The sequence below is a fragment of the Bombina bombina genome, chromosome 4, assembly GCF_027579735.1.
Source record: "Bombina bombina isolate aBomBom1 chromosome 4, aBomBom1.pri, whole genome shotgun sequence".
NCBI classification, from domain to species: domain Eukaryota; kingdom Metazoa; phylum Chordata; class Amphibia; order Anura; family Bombinatoridae; genus Bombina; species Bombina bombina.
In genome coordinates, this window is record NC_069502.1 from 1018426362 (window position 1) to 1018454167 (window position 27806).

Here is a 27806-nt window from a genome sequence, read left to right on the forward strand (position 1 = left end):
TTTCTGTACAGATCTAATAGTGCTATCGACCTCTTCTGCGGGGAATTTAAGCCCTTTGCATTTTGGGATATTATGGTGATCGGTTTGCTCATTCTAATTTTCTCTAATTGTGGGTTATGCTAGGGTAACAATATAGTTGATACCTTTTGGTGATAGTTTATGTTCTAAGTACAAGCAGCGGCGCAGCAGTCACTCCACAAATTAGAATCAAAAATCAGCAATAAAAATAATGAAGAGAAATAAAAGTAGAAGGATGACGTTAAAAATAAAAAGATAATGAATAACTTCAAAATAAAAATAAAACAATAATACTATATAACAGTAGAAATAACCTTTCTCGTTCTGTGTGTATTGCAAAACAAAATAGATGCAATCAACACTTCACTGAGAGAAATTATGTAAAAGCCTATTATATTACCTATATATCTAGTACTAGATCTTATAAACAACTGTGATGAATCATAAAGGTGTAAGCCAACAATTTGGAAATATCATGAACAGCATACATTGTTATAAAGCATAGTTCTGGAACTAACAGTGCAGAAATAAGTAAAACATACTTTTAACGTTAAATTCTATAATTGTTAGGAGTAGGCAAGGTAATCCTCTCCTAGTGTAGCTAAGAGCTGGACTAGAAGGATCATCTCTATATAGTCTGTATGTATATTGTTTTACCCGTCTGGACGTATACCGGCACTTTTATCCTTCTTCTGTGACATGAGCCCTAGGAGTTTGGGCAATTCTCTTTGTTTGAGGTGGCTGTATTCTTGTAGACGAATTGGCCTCAGTGGTGCAAGAGTCTGTTTGCCCTTTACTACTGTCTTTTGGTCGTTTTCTACGTTGTGGCTGTGGCTGTAGGTCATCGTTTCCTGGGTCGATTGGGGGATCCAGGTCCAAAGCAGCGCAGAAATCCGGAATCTCCGAAATCTTAGTGCAGGAAAGTTTTCTATTTTCATGGAGGACGTATAGGTGGAAAGGAAAACCCCATCTATATAATATCTTCTTGCTCCGCAATAGGGCTGTTAATGGTGCCAGCTCTTTCCGTCTTTGTAGTGTGCGCTGTGATAGATCCGTGTAAAATTGAAGTACTGTGCCTCTGAACTTAACCGGCTGGTTTCTTCGGGAGAGATTGAGGAGTTCCTCTTTTTCCATAAACTGTTTGAACTTTATTATGATGTCTCTAGGTGGAGCTTTGTCTGGTGGTCTGGGCCTTAGGGCCCTGTGTGCTCTGTCCCAGTTTATTTCCCTTGTAGAGGTTTCGCCCCTCAAATGGGCAAACAGTGCTGGAAGATAGGTAGGCAGGTCTTTCGGTAATACCGATTCGGGGATGCCCCTGATGCGAAGATTTTTCCTACGCCCTCTGTTTTCTAGGTCCTCTATTTTGTCGTGGAGAACCTCTATTAGATCTGCTTGTGTGGCAGTGGTTTCTTGTATCTGATGTACTTCATCCTGGATATTATTTGTATAGTCTTCCAGAGTATCAACCCTGAACCGAATAGTGTGTAATTCTTGTTTGAGATCAGCCATCTCCTCTCTCATACATGTCCTTACTATCTCCGCTATATCTTGCTTAGAGGCTAGAGATGAGAGTACAGAGGACGGAATCTGTGTTAGGGTATCTGGGACTTTCTGGGGTCTGTTAGGCGATGGTGTGATAGGCATAAGCTCTTCTTCCTGTTCGTGTGCAGTGAAGGTAGAGTGCTGGCTTGTGGAGCTAAAGAAAGATTCCACACTAGGGCCTTTTACGTGCGTGTGTTTTGTGGTTTTAGGTGGTTTCAGTAGCCTCTTAGACGTCATTTTAGGCTTTATCTTTTAACGTGTAGTTTAGTGTTGTTCACACAGATGTCTGTGCAGTGATGTAGTGTGACTAGCACTATACTTCTAAGTTGGTATTTGGTAATATACCCCTGTTTATGATATGTCCTGGTTTTATGGCGTAACACCAGTTAGTCAAGTTATTTCTGAAGGGTGTTCTGTTCCCTCTAGTTCTTTTAAAAGATATGCTTAAGAAGAGCAAGGATCTCCGTTTTTTATTTTTATTGTTTTGCAGTTTATCCCTTTCAATTGTTGTTGCTAATTGTGTGGTTTCTGCGATGCAGCTCCTATCTTTAGAGTTGCTCTACCTGTAGCTGTTGTATTCTAGCTGCGTCACTGCAATTAGGCCTTGTCTCTCACTCTGTCTTGTCAGGGGTACGTGTGAGGGGATCGCCTCTGCTGGCTTAGTCTCGGTGTGTGCAAGGTACTGTAAAACTTCTACCCCCTTAGCTATGCTTGTCTGAGTCCTTTATATGGGCTTTCAATTTGCCCCCCTCAATTGTGTTCTATTCCGTTAGGGCTGTCAGTACGCCACAGAGTGAATGAATGGCGGGCCGCCCGTTTTCGCGGCACTTTGTTATCTCACCCGGTATGTCCGATTCGGCTCCTGGTCCCTCCGGTACTCAGAGTTTAGCACCGACGGTATCAGGGTGCTCTCCGCTGATGGGATCTGTTCCTCTCTCCGGATGCCTTCACAATTGGTGCTGTGCAGGCCACAAAGTTGCCGAGGACCTGTTGTTGTTTTTTTAGCCTTTAAGCTTTGTATCGCAGAGAAGCTCCGAAGTGAGCTAGAGTCCCATAATTATTGCCTGTTTAGTTCAGTTAGCAGAATTTTGAGTTTGTATGCGTTATTTACATTTATATATGTGTTGGCATACGGAGCTCTGGAGTTATGCTGCCATCTTAGCAGCGGCCAGCTCCGCCCCCCCGCATAAACACTTTATTACACTCCAACTGTAATCTAGCCCATAATTTGATGGAACATGATTCACTATTTGGAGTTAAAGGGACAGTCTAACCCAGAATTTTTATTGTTTTAAAAGATAGATAATCCCTTTATTACCCATTTCCCAGTTTTGCATAACCAACACAGTTATATTAATATACTTTTAACCTCTGTTATTATCTTGTATCTAAGCCTCTGCAAACTGCCCCTTTTTTCAGTTCTTTTGACAGACTTGCAGTCTAGCCAACCAGTGCCTGCTCCCAGATTACTTCACGTGCACGAGCACAGTGTTATCTATATGAAATATGTGAACTAACACCCTCTAGTGGTGAAAAACTGTTAAAATGCAATCTGAAAGAGGTGGGCTTCAAGGTCTAAGAAATTAGCATATTAACCTCCTCGGGTTAAGCTTTCAACTAAGAATACCAAGAGAACAAAGCAAAATTGGTGATAAAAGTAAATTGGAAAATTGTTTAAAATTACATGCCCTATCTGATTCATGAAAGTTTATTTTGGCCTAGACTGTCCCTTTAAGATAAATGATATATTTGTCAATTAAAGAGCTATATGTTTTCTAAAGAAAATTAGTAAAAGTTCTAGGTGTTTGCGAGGATTGATGTGAAAGTTATAGATGTGTAAGAATATTTGGGGTTGCCTTTCCTGAGAGTTTAGGTAATTTCTGAGCTTTTAGGAGGATACACACAAGATAGAAGATCATGGCCTAGATTTGGAGTTTGGCGGTAGATGGGCTGTTAATGCTCCGCGGGCTTTTTTCTGGCCGCACCATAAAATTAACTCTGGTATCGAGAGTTCAAAAAAATGCTGCGTTAGGCTCCAAAAAAGGAGCGTAGAGCATTTTTACCGCAAATGCAACTCTCGATACCAGAGTTGCTTACGGACGCGGCCAGCCTCAAAAACGTGCTCGTGCACGATTCTCCCATAGGAAACAATGGGGCTGTTTGAGCTGAAAAAAAACCTAACACCTGCAAAAAAGCAGCGTTCAGCTCCTAACGCAGCCCCATTGTTTCCTATGGGGAAACACTTCCTACGTCTGCACCTAACACTCTAACATGTATCCCGAGTCTAAACACCCCTAACCTTACACTTATTAACCCCTAATCTGCCGCCCCCGCTATCGCTGACCCCTGCATTATATTATTAACCCCTAATCTTCCGCTCCGTAAACCGCCGCTACCTACGTTATCCCTATGTACCCCTAATCTGCTGCCCTAACATCGCCGACCCCTATATTATATTTATTAACCCCTAACCTGCCTTCCACAACGTCGCCGCCAGCTACCTACAATAATTAACCCCTAATCTTCCGACCGCAAAGCGCCGCCACCTACGTTATCCTTATGTACCCCTAATCTGCTGCCCCTAACACCGCCTACCCCTATATTATATTTATTAACCCCTAACCTGCCCCCCACAACGTCGCCGACACCTGCCTACACTTATTAACCCCTAATCTGCCGAGCGGACCTGAGCGCTACTATAATAAATGTATTAACCCCTAATCCGCCTCACTAACCCTATCATAAATAGTATTAACCCCTAATCTGCCCTCCCTAACATCGCCGACACCTAACTTCAATTATTAACCCCTAATCTGACGACCGGAGCTCACCGCTATTCTAATAAATGTATTAACCCCTAAAGCTAAGTCTAACCCTAACACTAACACCCCCCTAACTTAAATATAATTTTAATCTAACGAAATTAATTAACTCTTATTAAATAACTTATTCCTATTTAAAGCTAAATACTTACCTGTAAAAAAAATCCTAATATAACTACAATATAAATTATAATTACATTGTAGCTATTTTAGGATTAATATTTATTTTACAGGCAACTTGGTAATTATTTTAACCAGGTACAATAGCTATTAAATAGTTAAGAACTATTTAATAGTTACCTAGTTAAAATAATAACAAAATTACCTGTAAAATAAATCCTAACCTAAGTTATAATTAAACCTAACACTACCCTATCAATAAATTAATTAAATAAAATACCTACAATTACCTACAATAAAACCTAACACTACACTATCAATAAATAAATTAAATACAATTCCTACAAATAACTACAATTACATAAACTAACTAAAGTACAAAAAATAAAAAAGAACTAAGTTACAAAAAATAAAAAAATATTTACAAACATAAGAAAAATATTACAACAATTTTAAACTAATTACACCTACTCTAAGCCCCCTAATAAAATAACAAAGACCCCCAAAATAAAAAAATGCCCTACCCTATTCTAAATTAATACATTTAAAAGCTCTTTTACCTTACCAGCCCTGAACAGGGCCCTTTGCGGGGCATGCCCCAAGAAAATCAGCTCTTTTGCCTGTAAAAAAAAACATACAATACCCCCCCCCCAACATTACAACCCACCACCCACATACCCCTAATCTAACCCAAACCCCCTTAAATAAACCTAACACTAAGCCCCTGAAGATCTTCCTACCTTGTCTTCACCATACCAGGTTCACTGATCGGTCCAGAAGAGCTCCTCCGATGTCCTGATCCAAGCCCAAGCGGGGGGCTGAAGAGGTCCATGATCCAGCTGAAGTCTTCATCCAAGCGAGGCAGAAGAGTTCTTCCATCTGATTGAAGTCTTCATCCAAGCGGCATCCATCCGGAGCGAAGCGGCAGCATCCTGAAGACCTCCACCGCGGAACATCCATCCTGGCCGACGACTGAACGACGAATGACGGTTCCTTTAAATGACGTCATCCAAGATGGCGTCCCTCGAATTCTGATTGGCTGATAGGATTCTATCAGCCAATCGGAATTAAGGTAGGAATATCCATCAGCCAATCAGAATCAAGTTCAATCCGATTGGCTGATCCAATCAGCCAATCAGATTGAGCTCGCATTCTATTGGCTGATCGGAACAGCCAATAGAATGCGAGCTCAATCTGATTGGCTGATTGGATCAGCCAATAGGATTGAACTTGATTCTGATTGGCTGATTCCATCAGCTAATCAGAATATTCCTACCTTAATTCCGATTGGCTGATAGAATCCTATCAGCCAATCGGAATTCGAGGGACGCCATCTTGGATGACGTCCCTTAAAGGAACCGTCATTCGTCGTGAGACGCAGGAAGAAGAGGATGGATCCGCGTCGGCTGCTTCAAGATGGACCCGCTCCGCACCGGATGGAAGAAGATCGAAGATGCCGCTTGGAGAAGATGTTTGCCGGTCCGGATGTCCTCTTCTTGCCGGATAGGAGGAAGACTTTGGAGCCTCTTCTGGACCTCTTCAGCACCGGATGCCAGGACGGATCGGTGATACCTGGATGGTGAAGACAAGGTAGGAAGATCTTCAGGGGCTTAGTGTTAGGTTTATTTAAGGGGGGTTTGGGTTAGATTAGGGGTATGTGGGTGGTGGGTTGTAATGTTGGGGGGGGGTATTGTATGTTTTTTTTTACAGGCAAAAGAGCTGATTTTCTTGGGGCATGCCCCGCAAAGGGCCCTGTTCAGGGCTGGTAAGGTAAAAGAGCTTTTAAATGTATTAATTTAGAATAGGGTAGGGCATTTTTTTATTTTGGGGGTCTTTGTTATTTTATTAGGGGGCTTAGAGTAGGTGTAATTAGTTTAAAATTGTTGTAATATTTTTCTTATGTTTGTAAATATTTTTTTATTTTTTGTAACTTAGTTCTTTTTTATTTTTTGTACTTTAGTTAGTTTATGTAATTGTAGTTATTTGTAGGAATTGTATTTAATTTATTTATTGATAGTGTAGTGTTAGGTTAATTGTAGATAATTGTAGGTAGTTTATTTAATTAATTTATTGATAGGGTAGTGTTAGGTTTAATTATAACTTAGGTTAGGATTTATTTTACAGGTAAATTTGTTATTATTTTAACTAGGTAACTATTAAATAGTTCTTAACTATTTAATAGCTATTGTACCTGGTTAAAATAATTACAAAGTTGCCTGTAAAATAAATATTAATCCTAAAATAGCTACAATATAATTATAATTTATATTGTAGCTATATTAGGATTTATTTTACAGGTAAGTATTTAGCTTTAAATAGGAATAATTTATTTAATAAGAGTTAATTTATTTCGTTAGATTTAAATTATATTTAAGTTAGGGGGGTGTTAGTGTTAGGGTTAGACTTAGCTTTAGGGGTTAATACATTTATTAGAATAGCGGTGAGCTCCGGTCGGCAGATTAGGGGTTAATAAATGAAGTTAGGTGTCGGCGATGTTAGGGAGGGCAGATTAGGGGTTAATACTATTTATGATAGGGTTAGTGAGGTGGATTAGGGGTTAATACATTTATTATAGTAGCGCTCAGGTCCGCTCGGCAGATTAGGGGTTAATAAGTGTAGGCAGGTGTCGGCGACGTTGAGGGGGGCAGATTAGGGCTTAATAAATATCGGCAGATTAGGGGTTAAAACATTTTAATCGAGTGGCGGCGATGTGGGGGGACCTCGGTTTAGGGGTACATAGGTAGTTTATGGGTGTTAGTGTACTTTAGGGTACAGTAGTTAAGAGCTTTATGAACCGGCGTTAGCCCAGAAAGCTCTTAACTCCTGCTATTTTCCGGCGGCTGGAGTTTTGTCGTTAGAGCTCTAATGCTCACTTCAGAAACGACTCTAAATACCAGCGTTAGAAAGATCCCATTGAAAAGATAGGATACGCAATTGACCTAAGGGGATCTGCGGTATGGAAAAGTCGCGGCTGAAAAGTGAGCGTTAGACCCTTTAATCACTGACTCCAAATACCGGCGGTAGCCTAAAACCAGCGTTAGGAGCCTCTAACGCTGGTTTTCACGGCTACCGCCGAACTCTAAATCTAGGCCTATGGGTGCTGTTTTCTGAGAATCAGACACTTGGTTTCAGTTTAATGAAAAATAAAGATGGACCCCAAAAAATGACCATACTCATTTTGTTTAGGTGAACAATATCTTAGAAGGCAACTATCTATAATGCAAGTATTGCCTCTATGCATCGAAAACAGTGGTGCTGTGCAGGGACAATGATTAATGGCACATTGATAAATTTGTCTCTAGGTGTCTTCTGTACTAGCCTTTACTGTTATGTATGTATATAAATAAAAATGTGTATATACTAAGGAAACCAAGCAAAAAATTTGCAAACAGATAGTAAGATGCAAGGGTCACCCCAGTTGAGGTTTTTTTGTAGTAAAGTGGCTTTAAAACTGTCAAAGAGAGTAATCTCTCCTTTCATGTATTCAAAAAATGTATTGCATTTTACAGTAGACAATTGCTGTTCGTTTGCAATTATCATTAGTCTTCCTCTTTTATGTTCTATGGGTTTGACAAGGTTATTTAAGCCTATATTGTCTCGAAACAGGATAGTGAGTTGCTGAGCTGATATAGTGATACCAATTTACTTTTAATATTTTAGGATGTATTTTTATTGTTACTATTGTATACTCTTGCATGCACAAAGATAATCACATAGAACATCTTTTCAACAAACAAATTCTATGGATTCAGTGGTAACCTATAGAACATCATTTTATTTAAACAGGTTTATTCATGTATGATTCATCAAGCATTTTCTCAGCAATTCCACAAACAATACTATTTGTTATTAGCTTGCTTTTTTTAGTTACATTGTTAACATCTTCTTTATTCACATTCACCTAGATTATGGAAAGTAAAGAACGCAACAAAAGTGGCGTTACCATTACAAGTTTTGAAAAACACTGCTTGCGTGTGCGATATGGAGATTTTAAGCTCCATACCGCACAGAAAACAAGCGCTGTGTTTGATGTGCTTGTGCACGCTTTCCCTGTAGACATCAATGGGGAGAGCCAGCAAAAAAAACACCTGCGATCGTGGAAACAAAAGCTCCGTATCGCAGCCCCATTGATGTCTATGGGGAAAAAGAAAAGACAGTTTAAACCTAACACCCTAACATCAACCTCATGTCTAAACACCCCTAATCTGCTGCCCCGACATCACCCACGCCTGCCTACAGTTATTAATCCCTAAATAAAATTATTAACCCCTAATGTGCCGCTCCCGATATCGCTGCCACTATACTAAAGTTATTAACCCCTTATCCGCTGGATTACAACATCGCCACAACTATATTAAAGTTATTAACCCCATTCCGCTGCTCCCGTCATCGCCGCCACCTAAATAAAGCTATTAACTCTTAAACCTCTGACCCCCACATCACTAACACTAAATAAACCTATTTACCCCTAAACCACCAGCTCCCACATCGCAACAACCTAAATTAAACTATTAACCCCTAACCCTAATGTAACCCTAAAGTAACCCTAACCCTAAACCTAACACGACCTAACTTTAACATAATTAAAATAGATCTAAATTAAACTTACAATTATTAACTAAATAAAGCTATTAACCCCTAAACTGCCAGCCCCCCCCATATCGCAACAACATAAATTAAGCTATATTAACCCCTAAACCTAACCCTAACGTAACCCTATCCCTAACGTAACCCTATCCCTTACCCTAACACCCCCTAACTTTAACATAATGAAATTAGATCTAAATTAAAGTTACTATTATTAACTTAATAATACCTATTTAAAACGAAATACTTACCTGTGAAATAAAACTTAAGATAGCTACAATGTAACTAATAGTTATATTCTAGCTAACTTAGGTTTTATTTTTAATTCACAGGTAAGTTTATATTTATTTTAATTAGATAGACTAGTTAGTAAATAGTTATGAACTATTTACTAACTACCTAGCTAAAAATAAATACAAACTTACCTGTGAAATAAGACCTAATCTGCCTTACACTAAAACCTAACATTACAAAAAATTAAAAAAAACTACCATTACAAAAACAAATGAAATTATCCAAAAAAATTAAGATTATTCCTATTCTAAAATCCTTTAAAAAAATAAAAAAAAACACTGCAAAATAAAAAATCCTAATCTAGAATAATCTACTTTAAAGGGGCTTTTGGGGGCCCTTAAAAAGGGCCTTTTGTAGGGCATTGCCCTGAGATAAACAGCTCTTTTGCTCCAAAAAAATACAAACACTCCCTAACACTATACAAACCCCCACGCCCCAAACTACCAAGGGCCATTAAAAGGGCCTTTTGTAGGGCATTGCCCTAAGTTAAACAGCTATTTTGCTAAAAAAAAAAACACCCCCTAAAAATATACATTACACAAAATAACAAACAAATTATCAAAAATAAAAAACATATTCCTATTCTAATACCCATAAAAAAACAACACCCCAAAATAAAAAAAATAATCTAGACTAAAATACCAATGTCCCTTTAAAAGGGCCTTTTGTAGGGTTTTTCCCTAAAGATATCAACTCATTTAGTGGAAAAAAATGACAAAGACCTACTAACATTACAAACCCCCCCCAACCCAAAAAAATAAAAAATAAAACACCTAATGAAAAAGAATTACACCTAATCTAATAGGCCTATCAAAATAAAAAATCCCATCCAAAATACCCTCCCTAGCCTACAATAAACTATCAATGGTCCTTAAAAGGGCCTTTTGTGGGGCATTGCCCCAAAGATATCAGCTCTTTTACCTGTTAAAAAAAAACACAAAGACCCCCCAAAGAGTAAAACCCAACACCCAACCAACCCCTCAAAATAAAAAACCTAATTCTAAAACACCTAAGCTACCCATTGCCCTGAAAAGGGCATTTGAATGGGCATTGCCCTTAAAAGGGCATTTAGCTCTTTTACTATCCAGACCCTAAATCCCACCCAATAAACCCTTAAGAAAGCCTAACACTAACCCCCTGATGATCCACTTACAGTTTTTGAAGTCCCACTTGAACGATCTTCATCCCGGCGAAGTCTTCATCCAGACGGCCTCTTCAATCTTCATCCTGGCGGCGATGTCCTGATCCAAGCGGCAAGAAGTCTTCATCCAGGAGGCCTCTTCAATCTTCATCCAGGGGACATCTTCTATCTTGATCCCGGAAGCACGGAGCGGGCAAAATCCTGAAGACATCCTCTTCATACGGTTGCCGCCGTACACTGAATCTTCAATGCAAGGGATGCGATTCAAGATGGATAGGATTTAAACAGTTCTTATTCTATTGGGCTAATTTGAATTAGCCAATAGAATGAGAGCTGCTTAAATCCTATTGGCTTATTTTGATGAAGACTTCTCGCCGCTTGGATCAGGACGTCGCCGCCGGGAAGAAGATTGAAGAGGCTGTTTGGATGAAGACTTCTCTGGGATGAAGATCTCTCAAGCAGTACTTCAAAAACTGTAAGTGTATCGTCAGGGGGGTTAGTGTTAGACTTTTTTAAGGGTTTATTGGGTGGGTTTTATTTTTTAGTTTAGGGTCTGGATAGTAAAAGAGCTAAATGCCCTTTTAAGGGCAATGCTCATACAAATGCCCTTTTCAGGGCAATGGGTAGCATAGGTTTTTTTATTTTGTGGGGTTGGTTGGGTGGTGGGTTTTATAGTTGGGGGGGTCTTTGTGGTATTTTTACAGGTAAAAGAGCTGATATCTTTGGGGCAATTCCCCACAAAAGGCCCTTTTAAGGGTCATTGGTAGTTTATTGTAGGCTGGGGGGGGGGTTATTTTGGGTGGGCTTTTTATTTTGATAGGGCTATTAGATTAGGTGTAATTCTTTTTCATTTTTGATCATTTCATTTTTTATTTTTTGTAATTTAGTGTTTGTTATTTTTGTAATTAGATAGTTTGTAATAGTTTTATTTAATTGGTAGTTAGTTTAATTTTAGTTTAATAATTATATTAGTTTAATTGTTAGTTTAAACTTAGTTTTTTTAATTTGACAGGTAAGTTTTTAATTAAAAAATTTTAATTAAAAAAATTTAAGATAGGGAAATTTTAATTTTAATATAAAGTTAGGGTGGCATTAGGTTTAGGGGTTAATAGTTCAAATTAGTTTATTGTGATGCGGGGGGCTTTCGGTTTAGGGGTTAATAGTTTTATTTAGTATATTTCTTTGTGGGTGGAGCCTTCGGTTTAGGGGTTAATAGGTTTATTATAGTGGCTTGTGGGTTTAGGACTTAATAACTTTAGTAGAGTTGGGGCAATGTGGGCGGACGGCAGATTAAGGGTTAATAATATTTAAATATTTAAATAGTGTTTGCGATGTTTAGGGGTTAATAACTTTAGTATAGTGGTGACAATGTCGGGGAGCGGTGAAATAGGGGTTAATATGGTTTTTTTTTAGTGGCGGTGATGACGGGAGCGGCAGATTAGGGGTTAATAAAGTTAAAATAGTGTTTGCGATGCGGGAGGGCTTTGGTTTAGGGGTTAATAGGTAGATTATGGGTTTCAATGTACTTTTTAACACATTAGTTATGAGTTTTATGTTACAGCTTTATAGTGTAAAACTCATAACTACTGACTTTAGATGGCGTCACAGATCTTGTCGTTTTTAGGCTGTAACGCCGTTAGCCTCACCACAAAACTCGTAAAACCGGCGCTATGGGAATCCCATGAAAAAAAGTAATTTTTATGAGTGCGATACTGACATTGTGGTATAGACTAAAAGGCTTGCGGTACAGTTATACCGACAAGACTCGTAATGGCTGTGTTAGGAAAAAAAGATGTGTTATGGGCCACAATGCTGCTATTTGACTCATAGTGCAAAACTTGTAATCTAGGTGATAGAATGCAAGCTCATCATGCTGTAGTTTAAATATTTGAAAATTATATATCATATGTTAAAAGGACATATCAGCTTAATGTATTTTAAGACTGTATACCTCATAATAGTTTGCTAAACATTTTAGCAATGAAGTTGCATGTAAGCTGTGTATGCAACAATCAAAAGTATGGTTACTACTAACAATGCTATTGTTTTTATCCTGTATTTTCAGCTCTTTGAAACCATTCTCTTATTTTAAAGGGACAGTATACACCAGTTTGCATATAACTGCATGTAATAGACACTACTATAAAGAAGAATATGCACAGATACTAATCTAAAAATCCAGTATAAAACCTTTTAAAAATGTATTTAGAAGCTCCCAGTTTAGCACGGTTGATGAGGTTAGGCTGGAACACCCAGTGAAAGGGGCTGGGAAAGCAGAAAGAGCTGACCCTCTCCCATTCCCTGCATATGAAAAGACCCATTAGACAATATAAAGCAAACAATATTAGCCAGCACCTGGGTCACTTGCACGCCACATAGGGGTACCACCAAACCCTACCAATAATTAGAAGTAGAATCCAAAGGATGTGGCAGCAATGGGTGAAGTCAAATAATTTTATTTAAGCACAGCAAATACAGCAACATTTTGGGAACACCTTCCCTTAATCATGCATGATTAAGGGAAGGTGTTCCCATTAGGCAAACAGGAGCCACAGGAATCTGCAAACATCAGTATACATCTAAAACTGTGGGGCTTGGTTAGGAGTCTAAAAATCAGCACACTGCTATTTAAACATAAGCAAAACTATACATTGCTACATAAAAACTCCCAGATGGGCTATATAAATGGATCATCTAGAAAACATTTATGCAAAGAATAATCTAGTGTACAATGTCCAATTAATTACAACTGGCAACGCTCGTCATTTTTATACTGTGTACCACATCTTGTAGCGCACTTACTGTTGCATCCTGTCACAGAAGCAGTGCACTTTCACAGATCTGTGATGTTACTGCCTTTTTGACAGCTGTACCTTGCACTTCAGTTAGGCTCACATAATAGAAAATGGAAGTGTTTCATTTTTGGGGTTTCTGCACAGTTTAAAAATGATATAACAAATATAAGCACCAAGATAGTGGCACCTAGGGGTTAAAATAAGAGAAATACTTTAAAGCCAGCTGCAAGCACAGGAGAAAAAAAATAGCATGATGAGTAGTAACCATGCTACTGTAATTGGACCCAGCAGTTCAATGTTGTCCCTTTAAGATCAGCATCAAGGGTTCCATTCATAAATCTGCATACACAGTTTAGAACCCTTGAAGTATAGTTTCAATCATGAAGGATAATTGACAAGCCCTGCTCTTGCTGAATTGGATGGGTGAGATCAGGGGACAGGGCAAGGACATTATGGCTCGGAACATGGAACATCTAATGTGAGCTTGTGTGTGTCGTTTTTTTTTTTTTTCTTAAAAACAAACAAATAGTAAATTTAATGTTAATTTGCTTAGTAAATTAAGGTGGGGTGATATATTCCAAGGATAGTTGGCACTGGAATGTTTCCTTAAAAAAAGCATACTGTTTAGTTTTTTTTTTCCCTCCTAAATATGTTTCACATAGAATTAAAAATGTATTTGCTTATGTATTTATTTCACTGTCCAAACATAACATTCTTGACGTTTCTTTAGGAAACTTGATTTTGAGTTGATGATTCTAGATCATTATATAATCTGCTGAAACATATTAAAAGTAAAAGGTTCAGTTTATCTACCCGAATAACAAACTTTTCCAGTTAAAATTCCAGCACAATCATAATAAATTATTTTATTTCAATAATTATTTGTTTTACATTTAAAAGGAGAATGCTCAGCCTTGAATTTTCTTAGTTGAATTTGATTTTTGACATTTCATATAGGAAGCTGTCTTAAAGGGTGCTATTTCATATTCTTACATAACCACTTTTATTTAAAATTACAATATGGATTGTTTAATACATATATTTAAATGTATTCAAATCTTATGTTAACTAATTTTTATGGAAGAATCTCTGCAGCATCAATTTCCTCATATTAATCAAATTTATTATGAGATTTTATTTTGCAGGTATACATGAATGCCCTAGTGTTACTTATTGATTAATATATTAAGATTTATATAACTGTTTGAACCTATGCCAAGTCTAATTTTAATCATTTACACACAAAGGGCAAGATTACACGTTGCGCTGCAAATCAGTTGCAAAAACACTGTGCGTGTTATGGCTTTTTTGCATTTGGGGTTGCGCAGCTATAACAAGTTAACTTATTTTGCGTGTGGGTTAAGCCGCATAATCTAAACAGACAAATCGTGTGCCCGTTCATGTATTCCCCATAGCAGTCAATGGAGAAGACAAATAAAAAATAAAAAAAAACCTCTATGTTGCGCAAAGCCCTTGAAAAGTGTACATAAAAATGTGAATATTTCATGTTGCGAAAATGTTTTCGTAACAGAATATATTCTATTTATTTTCTAAATAAATATTTCTCTATATATGTGATGATTTATGGACAGATAAATCTATTTATAGCGAGATATGTATATGAATATATGTCTAGATATCGCGAGATCTATATGCAAATACAGTATCTCTTTGAAAATACCTCTGAGATATTGCGTAATGTAATGTATGTGTATGTATGTCAATGTAAAATCCTTGCATCTGCTTTTTTTCTAACACCCAGATCTCCTATCTATGAGCCCTTATAACTTTTGTGTGCAATATTTTTTTTTAAATCATTTTTATTAGACTGTTTTAATATGAGTGTACTTTGTAATGTACTTTTGAAGTGTTTTGTGAAAATTTTATGTTGCACAAAACTGTTAACTACAGCTCTTCGAAAGGATTGTTGCGTAAAAGGTGAATGCGCACACGCAATCATAATTTTTCAAAACTTTAATAGCTGCGCAATTGAAATTGATTGCGAAAAGACCACATCATGCGCGAAAAACTAATAATGCACCAATAGTTATTTTGCCCAAAATATTTTATATTTAATCATTGCATAGCCAATAATTATCTGTTAAAATAGGCTATGGAACAGAAAATAATAGAACTGGAATAGATAGGAAATATATAATATCTATATGACTAAAAGTGTATTTTGTAAAAACTACCAACAATCAAATCTTCTGATAGTCAAAAGCTCTCTGCTCAGGCGAGATGGTCTAAGACATCTTGTCAGCATGGAAAGGTCCTTAAAACGTACTTATCTCACTATGCAGGGCTCTTGATGTGAAGGAGATGTCACCTACATTACAATATAAGGTCTAAAAAAAAATCCCAGAGATTTTGCATGATTTCTCTCCATGCCGACAAGCTTTTGAATATCAAGCCTAATACAGCCACAACTTAAGATGTGCATTTGGGCTTCGGGTGAATGCAAATTTATCCGAATTTTGTTGATTTCTCAAGTCATTTTATATACAAACAGCCGAATACATTATTAGACAAAAATAAAATGGCTATCTAAAACAAACTACTCTAAAAAGGGCATTTGACTGGGCATTGCCCTTAAAAACATATTTAGCTCTTTTGATGCCCATTAACAAAGAAAAAAAACACAAAAAACCCTAAACCCCATAGATGGTACTCACCAAAGATGAGTCCGGCCAGCGGGTCTATATCTTCATCATAAAGATAAGAAGATCCGCACCAGGATGAAGATAAGAAGAGCGCTGCCCAAATGAGGATAGAGTGCCTCAAGCGATAAGGGGTTTATCGTGGGTGTTTGTAATTCGTCAGGCTTAGCGCTGGTATTACGAGTTGGAAGCAAATGTTATTGCTTAAGTGCAATCGCGATCGAAGAATGATTACTGCAACTTCAGAGCTCTGATAAACTTTTTAGTGACACTAAAAAGTTACGCAAAACACATCAGAAATACATTATAAAGTATAGTTACACTCATAATAAAACTAATCTAATAAAAATTATATATAAAAAAAATAGAACACAAGTTATAAGGGCTCAAAGAATGAGGTCTCAGGTGTAAGAAAAAAGGCCTGCAAAAGGCATTAAGATACATACATAAACATGTCTAAAGATGTATATGTGTGTGTATATATATATATATATATATATATACTGTGTATGTATGTACACATATATAGACATATGCATTAGAGACATTTGCAGTTAAAGGGACATGAAACACATTTTTTTTCTTTCATGATATAGAAAGAGCATGCAATTTTAAACAACTTTCTAATTTACTTCTCTTATCTAATTTGTTTTATTCTCTTGATATTCCTTGCTGAAAAGCCTAGATAGGCTTAGTAGCTGCTGATTGGTTGCTGGACTTAGAAGCCTCATGTGATTGGCTCTCCCATGTGCATTGATTTTTCTTCAACTAAAGATATCTAAAGCAAAATAAATAATAGAAGTAAATTGGATTGTTATTCTCTTTCTGAATCATGAAAGAAAAATTTTGGGTTTAGTGTCCCTTTAAGTAGATGAAAATATTAAAAAGCATATTTATGCAATATTCATTTTTAATAAAGTTTTATACTGTGGGGTAGATTTATCAATGTGCGGGAGGACATAATCCGTTGTAGCGGATAATGTCCGCCGCACATCGATAAATGCCGACAGCATACGCACAATCATTTCATATCATTATCATTGCACAAGCATTTTTAGTTAAACACTTGTGCAATGCCGCCCCTGCACATTCGCGGCCTATCGGCTGCTAGCAGGGGGTGTAAATCAACCCGATAGCATCCGATCGGGCTGATTTCTGTCCGCAGCCTCAGAGGTGGTGAATGAGTTAAGGAGCAGCCGTCTTATGACCGCTGCTTCTTAACTTACATTTCTGGTGAGCCGGAAAGTACTGGGGTAGATAGCAGCATCCACTGCTTAGTAAATCTACCCCTGTGTATTTACTATAAATATTTCCCATTCCAATGTTCTGTTATAAATAATTGTATTATATTACAAAGCATTACATTACTTTATAAAAAAAATTGTGAAGAATAATGTTGGGTTTCTTATCCCTTTAAGATAAAATATACCATGTAGTATATCAATATCTTTGTTGTGTTTGCAGGAGAGGGTATTTTTTAACTCAGGATCATGTGACTTTTAACTTTCTTGCTTTTGTTGAGACACAAAGGCCTAGATTTGGAGTTTGGCGTTAGCTGTGAAAACCAGCGTTAGAGGCTCCTAACGTTGGTTTTAGGCTACCGCCGGTATTTGGAGTCAGTCAGGAAAGGGTCTAACGCTCACTTTTCAGCCGCGACTTTTCCATACCGCAGATCCCCTTACGTCATTTGCGTATCCTATCTTTTCAATGGGATCTTTCTAACTCCGGTATTTAGAGTCGTGGCTGAAGTGAGCGTTAGAAATCTAACGACAAAACTCCAGCCGCAGAAAAAAGTCAGTAGTTAAGAGCTTTCTGGGCTAACGCCGGTTCATAAGGCTCTTAACTACTGTGCTCTAAAGTACACTAACACCCATAAACTACCTATGTACCCCTAAAGCGAGGTCCCCCCACATCGCCGACACTCGATTAAATTTTTTTAACCCCTAATCTGCCGACCGCCACCTACGTTATACTTATGTACCCCTAATCTGCTGCCCCTAACACCGCCGACCCCTATATTATATTTATTAACCCCTAACCTGCCCCCCACAACGTCGCCGCCAGCTACCTACAATAATTAACCCCTAATCTGCCATCTGCACGCCGCCGCCACCTACATTATAGCTATGTACCCCTAATCTGCTGCCCCTAACACCGCCGACCCCTATATTATATTTATTAACCCCTAATCTGCCCCTCTCAACGTCCCCTCCACCTGCCTACACTTATTAACCCCTAATCTGCCGAGCGGACCGCACCGCTACTATAATAAAGTTATTAACCCCTAATCCGCCTCACTAACCCTATAATACATAGTATTAACCCCTAATCTGCCCTCCCTAACATCGCCGACACCTAACTTCAAACATTAACCCCTAATCTGCTGACTGGAGCTCACCGCTATTCTAATAAATGTATGTGGGTGGTGAGCATATTGCTCGCCGTATTCAGCGAGGTCTGGCGGACCTGATCCGCAGTGTCGGATCAGGTCCACCAGACCTTGATAACTATGGGCCAGTGTCACTACTGTGTCTTTGTATAGTGCTTGGTGTTATTATACTGATGCAGATACCACTGATCCTATAACCAGCCCTCCTCTGGATATGCCCATGAGCCAGTGTCACTACTGTGTCTTTGCATAGTGCTTGGTGTTATTATACTGATGCAGATACCACTGATCCTATAACCAGCCCTCTTCTGGCTATACCCATGTGCCAGTGTCACTAATGTGTCATTATATAGTGCTGGGTGTTATTATACTGATGCAGATACCACTGATCCTATAACCAGCCCTCTTCTGGCTATACCCATGTGCCAGTGTCATTACTATGTCATTATATAGTGCTGGGTGTTATTATACTGATGCAGATACCACTGATCCTATAACCAGCCCTCTTCTGGCTATACCCATGTGCCAGTGTCACTACTGTGTCATTATATAGTGCTGGGTGTTATTATACTGATGTAGATACCACTGATCCTATAACCAGCCCTCTTCTGGCTATACCCATGTGCCAGTGTTACTACTGTGTCATTATATAGTGCTGGGTGTTATTATACTGATGCAGATACCACTGATCCTATAACCAGCCCTCCTCTGGCTATGCCCATGAGCCAGTGTCACTACTGTGTCTTTGCATAATGCTTGGTGTTATTATACTGATGCAGATACCACTGATCATATAACCAGCCCTCCTCTGGCTATACCCATGAGCCAGTGTCACTACTGTGTCATTATATAGTGCTGGGTGTTATTATACTGATGCAGATACCACTGATCCTATAACCAGCCCTCCTCTGGCTATACCCATGTGCCAGTGTCACTACTGTGTCATTATATAGTGCTGGGTGTTATTATTCTGATGCAGATACCACTGACCCTATAACCAGCCTTTGTCTGGCTATACGCATGTGCCAGTGTCACTACTGTGTCTTTGTATAGAGCTGGGTGTTATTATTCAGATACACATCCAGTATTTCACTCAGGCTTTATTTATTCCATTACTTATCACCCAATATCGCTAGCAGTCTCTTGACAAGCCACTAACTTTATTCACACTACATATTTTTTTTAATTCCTATTATTAAATCATAAAGAAAATATATACTAAGGTTGTGGTGGACACTGCAAGGGCTAGTCATGGACACCAGTGTCTATGTACGGACACCTTGCCTATCCCTGGCTGCGGACATGATACGCTACATCCTATCATGTCCACTCACACTTTCAGAAATCGGCCCCCATAACTTAAAGATACTTTATGGCAAACCTCATTTCTCTGACACCAGTTTAAGACTGTAAACCTTATGTACTATTGTGTGGGTGGACAAAGTTCCCAACTTTGGAATGCTATCTTCATGGCAAACAAGCAGTGGACAATGTAAATTTGGTGCTAGCATGAATGATAGAACAAATATTTGCTTGTGCAGCACTGCCCCTGATCTCGAATGACCAAAAAACAAGTGAGTTTGGAATAATTTATTTCCATTAACTCAGTGGTGGCAGAAATGCCGCAAAGCAGCGGTTGTGTGAGCCTGCACTGCAAGGGCCCCAAAACAGTGTAGAACATGGAACAATATGGGCCCAGGGAGCAAAAACTCACTTCCATTATTTTCTAATTGGATGTATTTCATCCATCTACAGAACCCTGCACAGTAAGATAACACAGAAAGTTAAAGACCATTGAGGGATCTTGCAGTACTGATAAGGCTTCTTAGATAATCTCCAGACCAGAACGCTTTACAAAAACAACCTATATATATCCTTTTAATGGCATATTTATTATGCCATTTTATTTGTACGAAATTAACTTTCTTTCACTTTCTGTTCATGCATGTTTTTAAACAGACATTTAGATTTTTATCTAAACAAATATTTTTTATCTAAAATCTGTGAAAGTATGGTGTTTTTAGAAAATTAAAGGAATAGTCTGGTGAAAATTAAACTTTCATGATTCAGATAGAGCATGTAATTTTAAGCAACTTTCTAATTTACTTCTATTATCGATTTTTCTTCATTCTCTTAGTATCTTTATATGAATGTAAGCTTAGGAGCTGCCCCATTTTTGGTTCAGCACCTGGGTAGCGCTTGCTGATTTGTGGCTACAATTAGACAAAAATTAGCCGGCTCCTATGCTTACATTCTTGCTTTTTCAAATAAAGATAACAATAGAACTAAGAAAATTGATAATAGGAAGTAAATTAGAAAGTTGCTTAAAATGGCATGCTCAATCTGAATCATTAAAGCGTTATTTTGACTAGACTCTTCCTTTAAGTAAAGGTTGAACTTAGTCCATGTGTAACTTTTGTTGATTTATTCTGCCATTTTTTTTATCACTGTGTATTTAGTGATTGTTTAATAAAAGTTATACATTTTTAGTAGTTGTTTGACCTTTTGTACTTGTTAGATGCTAAAAGCTTCAAACGGGATATCTATGTCTGTGCATGATAAATATCACCATAGTCAGTCATAAAACTACATACTTGATTTTATTCATTTTGACTAGAAATGAAAACAGATTTTATTTAAAGTTGTTCCTTAAAATAAATATTTATAATCCTACTGTAGAATGTCCAGGTGGTAAGAAAATTGTTGTTTTTATTTGTAGTTGATGTATAGCATGTCTGTCCTGGTTCAGTCTTAAATGGAATGTATGTTTTATTTTAATAGATATTTAGGGCAGAATTAAATTGTATAACATTAGGTTTGCAAATGAAAAAAAACTTAAATGGACATAAAACAAGTTGGAATAGAGACACAATATAACAATATTTACTTTAATTACTTTACCTGCAAATGTATACTGCAGTGCCTCGCCATTAACCCTTTCTTGATAGTTTCTGAATTGTAAAGCTCTAACTCCCCCCACACATTTCCTTCTATGGCTGTATCTATATCTATTGTTGTTTTGGTAGAATGCAAAAGTGCATAGGGATTATCTGATGGAACATGCCTAAAAGCTGTGAACTCAGTTGAAATACAATGCCTGTGTCTAAACACTGATAAGGGGGGGTGGAGTTGGCTGCTCCAGGCAGCTTAGCTATGTAATTAATTTTGCTTATTTTTGAAAATTATTTTAAAATACTTGCCAACAATTGTTAAACAATTTGTTTATGCAAACTATTTTAAATTAATTAGCCCTTTTAGTATATACACAGATCTCAACCTGTTTTATGGCACTTTAAAGTAATGTTTTAAACCCTACCTTATAATATTTTTTAAATGTTAGGTGCTAGCGCAAAAAAATAATTTGCCATTCCTGTTTTGTGTTTGTTTGACCATGGATAATATTCTTAACTTGTGTGTTATCTTTTGATCAAAGTAGACTGAATGTACTAGATTCAATGTATTTAAACTTGGACTTGGCATTGTGCATGGAGTCTCAGCATGTCAGGGGTTTTTGATTGGCTGCAGTGCATTAAACGTTGCAGTGGATATGGATCTCTGATAGGGAGTGTAGACATAGGTGTGTTTTCCACATCAGTGAGGATCTTGGGTAAATATATTGGGTGCTCTTGGTTGTATTCATATTGGTTGGGTGCAGTGCTGATTGCTGGGTATCACTGTAGGGGTGAAAGTATCAGCTTAAATTAAGAGGTACAGCATTAAGGACTGGCCAATGCTACATTTAGGTAAGGTAGAATGTGGATTAAGTTGCATTAGCAACATGAGCTTTATGAAAACTCAAATGCAGTGCTCTTCCCAACCCCATTTTCTCATAACTGGTGTACTTTTATATAAAAACTCAAGTTACCATTCACCTGTACATAATACTATGGATATTACTAGATTATTTGAGACCACTATTTTCATGCACAATACCAAGCATTGGCTGAAGTAGTGTAAAGCATGCCACCACTAAAAAGTGTAGTCTGTAGTGATGAATTATGCTTCCCTATCTGGCAGTCTGATGGAACAATCTGGGAGTAGAGGATTCCAGGACCACGCTACCTACCAGAATGCATACTGCCTACTGTAACATTTGGTGGAGGAGAGATAATGGTCTTAGACTTTTTTTCAGGATTAGGGCTAGACCCCTTAGTTCCACTGAAGGGTCATTTTGATGCTACAGGAAACAAAAGCATTTTAGATAGTTTGGTGCTTCTAACATTGTGGTAACAGTTTAGGGAAGGTTCTTTCTTCTCCCAGTATGAATGTGGACAAAGCAAGGTTTATTGAGTTAAGTATAGAAGAATAAATAAACAATATGGCTGAGGCATCGCTACTTAAAGCACGGGAATATAAATAAATGTATATTGTAACAGTATAATTAATTAAATAAGTAAATGGGGCACAGTGTGGATGTTTAAAATGTATAGAATTTATTATTAAAATATAATGAATCAACAATCATACCATACACTCATACTCAATTATGATCAACTGGGACGTCTCCCTTAAAACATATTTTATAGCATAAATCTGTGCACCTAATGTGGATAGCTAAGTGGAGACAGAAACTTAGTAAAAGTATCGCAAAATATTAAATTTTTTAAAACCTTTAAAAAGTCACCTTTTAAAAGTCACTTATAAATTCCAATTAACAATTTTGGATGAGAAATACAAGTGCTATTCGTGATATGTGCACATTTTTAGACCTTAATGGCGTACAAATTCATGAAGGTATAATTGCCTTATTCCTAAAGACATTTACTTCTGTATGTTCATACTCTCCATGGCAAACTAGAGGGATTTTTTATTTAAGAGCTAATTCCTATGTGCCTGCTGAATTCCCTCTGTGGGTGACTCAGCACCTAAGTGGACAGAGGAAATCCTGCGGTGGCTCACACCGGAGCGTAGTACCCGTGACTCCCTCTGATGTCATGTGGGGTCAAAGTTGATGTGGCCAAAACCAGATCGCAACAAAGTAGGGCTATAAGTTGCAAACTTCGATTTGGCAAAGGAGATATGTAGATGGTTGGAATAATTGGCCTAATTTGGATAATTTTAGATCATATCACTCCACGCATGCACCAAGAAAAAGGGGACAGAATAAAGATTGGAGATTATCCACTACAAATAGATTCCAAATATTAGATGTAAAACCTTGTCCAGAAAGTGTTAAGTATTTTTTAGAAATGAGCCCACAGAAACCAGGACCTTTAAAAAACGTAGAACACAAGAACGACCCACCTATAAGCAAAAGAACAAGAGAGGGTCAAGAGGAGGCAGCAAGAGAAAGGGAAACAAAAAAAGTGAAATAAATCCAACTAAAGTGGTCAACTTAAGCAGTAAGATATTAAATAAAGAAGAAGAGAAAGTTCTTAATGTAGGCTTAAATTTTGCGCCTACAGTAAGACTTAAAGGGACATGAAACCCAAATTTTTTCTTTCATGATTTAGATAGAGCATGTAATCTTAAACAACTTTCTAATTTACTTCTATTATCTAATTTGCTTCATTCGCTTTATATCCTTTGCTGAAAAGCATATCTAGATATGCTCAGTAGCTGCTGATTGGTGGCTGCACATAGATGTCTTGTGTGATTGGCTCACTTATATGCATTGCTATTTCTTAAACAAAGGATATCTAAAGAATGAAGCAAATTAGATAATAGAAGTAAATTTGAATGTTGTTTAAAATTGTATTTTCTTTTTTTTTTAAAATTCTTTATTTCTAAAATTGTATTTTCTACCTGAATCACAAAATAATTTTTTTGGGTTTAGTGTTCCTTTAACAAGTTCAATACACATACCCAGGTGAGTCAATTCATTAGAAAACGCACACTATAAAGGTATTTTATGAAAAATCCAATTACAAGTCATTGGATAAATAAAACAACTGAGCAACAAACTCCTGGAGCATCAGTATTTATACACTCTATGCTAAATATGATCGGGTTGATTGACACCCCCTGCTAGAGGCCGATAGGCCGCAAATCTGCAGGGGGCAACATTGCACCAGCAGTTCACAAGAACTGCTTGTGCAATGATAAATGCTGACAGCATATGCTGTCGGCATTTATTAATGTGTACCTGGACATGATACGCTACCTAGTATCACGTCCGCTCGCACATTGTTAAATATGCCCCCTTATCAGTTGCCAAGATAAGGGCATAATTTATGCCATAGAATATTTGTGTAAGAAATGATATAAAGGTGAAACTACGAGAACCCTCAGTGAGAGGATTAGAGAACAACTGTCATGTATAGATAGAGGTGATTTAGACACCCACCTTTGTAACCATTTTAGGGAAATCCACATTAATACCTTCAAGGATTTTAAATATTTGGGCATTATGAGGGTAAAACCTAACTGGGGGCGGGGGAGCAGTGTAGAAAAACATCTATTAAGGTTAGATGCCAAACTGATCTACAATATGGATACATTACACCCACAGGGATTTAATTCAGAAATAGACATTTCCCCCTTTATTTAATTAATCTGACACTTATTAATCTTCTATATTTTGTCTCTCATTCTTCCTTATTCTATCATCAATTAGGCAGTCAATGGGGGGTAGTTATCAACGTGTCGCTGCCGCGGACCTGAAAAATTTCGCCTAAGTTATCAAATAAAGCTGTCAAAAAGCTGCGCACCAAGTACGGGGCGATGAGCAGCGGACTGTGAGAGTTATCACTCATCCGATCTCGCTGCTCTTCGGCTTTTTCCCAACTTTATTGCTAGCCTATCACTAAGCACTCACACTAACTACACTGTTCTACCCCTATACCGGCACCCCCGGAGCCCCCCGCAACTAAATAAAGTTATTAACCCCTAAACCGCCGCTCCTAGACCCTGCCGCAACTCTGATAAATGTATTAACCCCTAAACCACCACTCCTAGACCCTGCCGCAACTCTGATAAATGTATTAACCCCTAAACCGCCACTCCTAGACCCTGCCGCAACTCTGATAAATGTATTAACCCCTAAACCGCCGCTCCCGGACACCGCTGCCACCTACATTATACCTATTAATCCCTATCCTGCCCCCCCTATACCGTCGCCCTCTATAATAAAGTTATTAACCCCTATCCTGCTGATCCCGCACCTCGCCGCAACTAAATAAATAGTTTAACCCCTAAACCGCCGCTCCCGGACCCTGACGCAACCTATATTAAATTTATTAACCCCTAATCTGCCCCCCCTACTCCGTCGCCACCTATAATACATTTATTAACCCCTATCCTGCCCCCCACTACACCGAAGCCACTGTAATAAATTTATTAACCCCTAAACCTAAGTCTAACACTAACCCTAACACCCCCTAACTTAAATATTAATTAAATAAATCTAAATAATATTTCTATTATGAACTAAATTAATCCTATTTAAAACTAAATACTTACCTTTAAAATAAGCCCTAATATAGCTACAATATAAATAATAATTATATTGTAGCTATCTTAGGATTTATTTTTATTTTACAGGTAACTTTGTATTTATTTTAGCTAGTTAGAATAGTTATTAAATAGTTATTAACTATTTAATAACTACCTAGCTAAAAGAAATACAAAATTACCTGTAAAATAAATCCTAACCTAAGTTACAATTAAACCTAACACTACACTATCATTAAATAAATTAAATAAATTAACTACAAATAACTACAACTAATTACAATTACATAAACTAACTAAAGTACAAAAAAGAAAAAAAGCTAAGTTACAAAAAATAAAAAAATAAGTTACAAACATTTTAAAAATATTACAACAATTTTAAGCTACTTACACCTAATCTAAGCCCCCTAATAAAATAACAAACCCTCCCAAAATAAAAAAATGCCCTACCCTATTCTAAATTAAAAAAGTTCAAAGCTCTTTTACCTTACCAGCCCTTAAAAGGGCCTTTTGTGGGGCATGCCCCAAAAAATTCAGCTCTTTTGCCTGTAAAAGAAAAATACAACCCCCCCAACATTAAAACCCACCACCCACATACCCCTAATCTAACCCAAACCCCCCTTAAAATAACCTAACACTAATCCCCTGAAGATCATCCTACCTTGTCTTCACTCAGCCGAGCAGCGATGGCACCGAAGAGGACATCCGGAGCGGCAGAAGTGATCATCCAAGGGGCGCTGAAGAAATTTTCCATCCGATGAAGTGATCCTCCAAGCGGCACTAAAGAAGTCTTCCATCCGGGCGATGTCATCTTCCAAGAGGCGCTGAAGAAGTCTTCTATCCGGGCGATGTCATCTTCCAAGTCGGGTCTTCAATCTTCATCCCGCCGACGCAGAACATCCTTCTTTACCGACGGACTACTGACGAATGAAGGCTCCTTTAAGGGACGTCATCCAAGATGGCGTCCCTTCAATTCCGATTGGCTGATAGGATTCTATCAGCCAATCGGAATTAAGGTAGGAAAAATCTGATTGGCTGATTGAATCAGCCAATCAGATTCAAGTTCAATCCGATTGGCTGATCCAATCAGCCAATCAGATTGAGCTCGCATTCTATTGGCTGTTTCGATCAACTTAGCTTTTTTTATTTTTTGTACTTTAGTTAGTTTATGTAATTGTATTTAATTGTAGTTATTTGTAGTTAATTTATTTAATTAATGTAATGATAGTGTAGTGTTAGGTTTAATTGTAACTTAGGTTAGGATTTATTTTACAGGTAATTTTGTATTTCTTTTAGCTAGGTAGTTATTAAATAGTTAATAACTATTTAATAACTATTCTAACTAGCTAAAATAAATACAAAGTTACCTGTAAAATAAATATAAATCCTAAGATAGCTACAATATAATTATTATTTATATTGTAGCTATAGTAGGGTTTATTTTACAGGTAAGTATTTAGTTTTAAATAGGAATAATTTATTTAAGTATAGTGTAGTGTTAGGTGTAATTGTAACTTAGGTTAGTTTTTAGTTTACAGGTAAATTTCTCTTTATTTTAGCTAGGTAGCTATTAAATAGTTAATAACTATTTAATAGCTATTGTACCTAGTTAAAATAAATTGAAATTTGCCTGTAAAATAAAAATAAATCCTAAGATAGCTACAATATAATTATTATTTATATTGTAGCTATATTAGGGTTTATTTTAAAGGTAAGTATTTAGTTTTAAATAGGATTAATTTAGTTCATAATAGAAATATTATTTAGATTTATTTAATTAATATTTAAGTTAGGGGGGTGTTAGGGTTAGTGTTAGACTTAGGTTTAGGAGTTAATAATTTTATTACAGTTGCGGCGGTGTAGTGGGGGGCAGGATAGGGGTTAATAAATTTATTACAGTGGCGGCGGTGTAGTTGGGGGCAGGATAGGGGTTAATAAATTTATTATAGGTGGCGACGGTGTAGGGGGGGCAGGATAGGGGTTAATAAATTTAATATAGGTTGCGGCGGGTTCAGGGAGCGGCGGTTTAGGGGTTAAACTATTTAT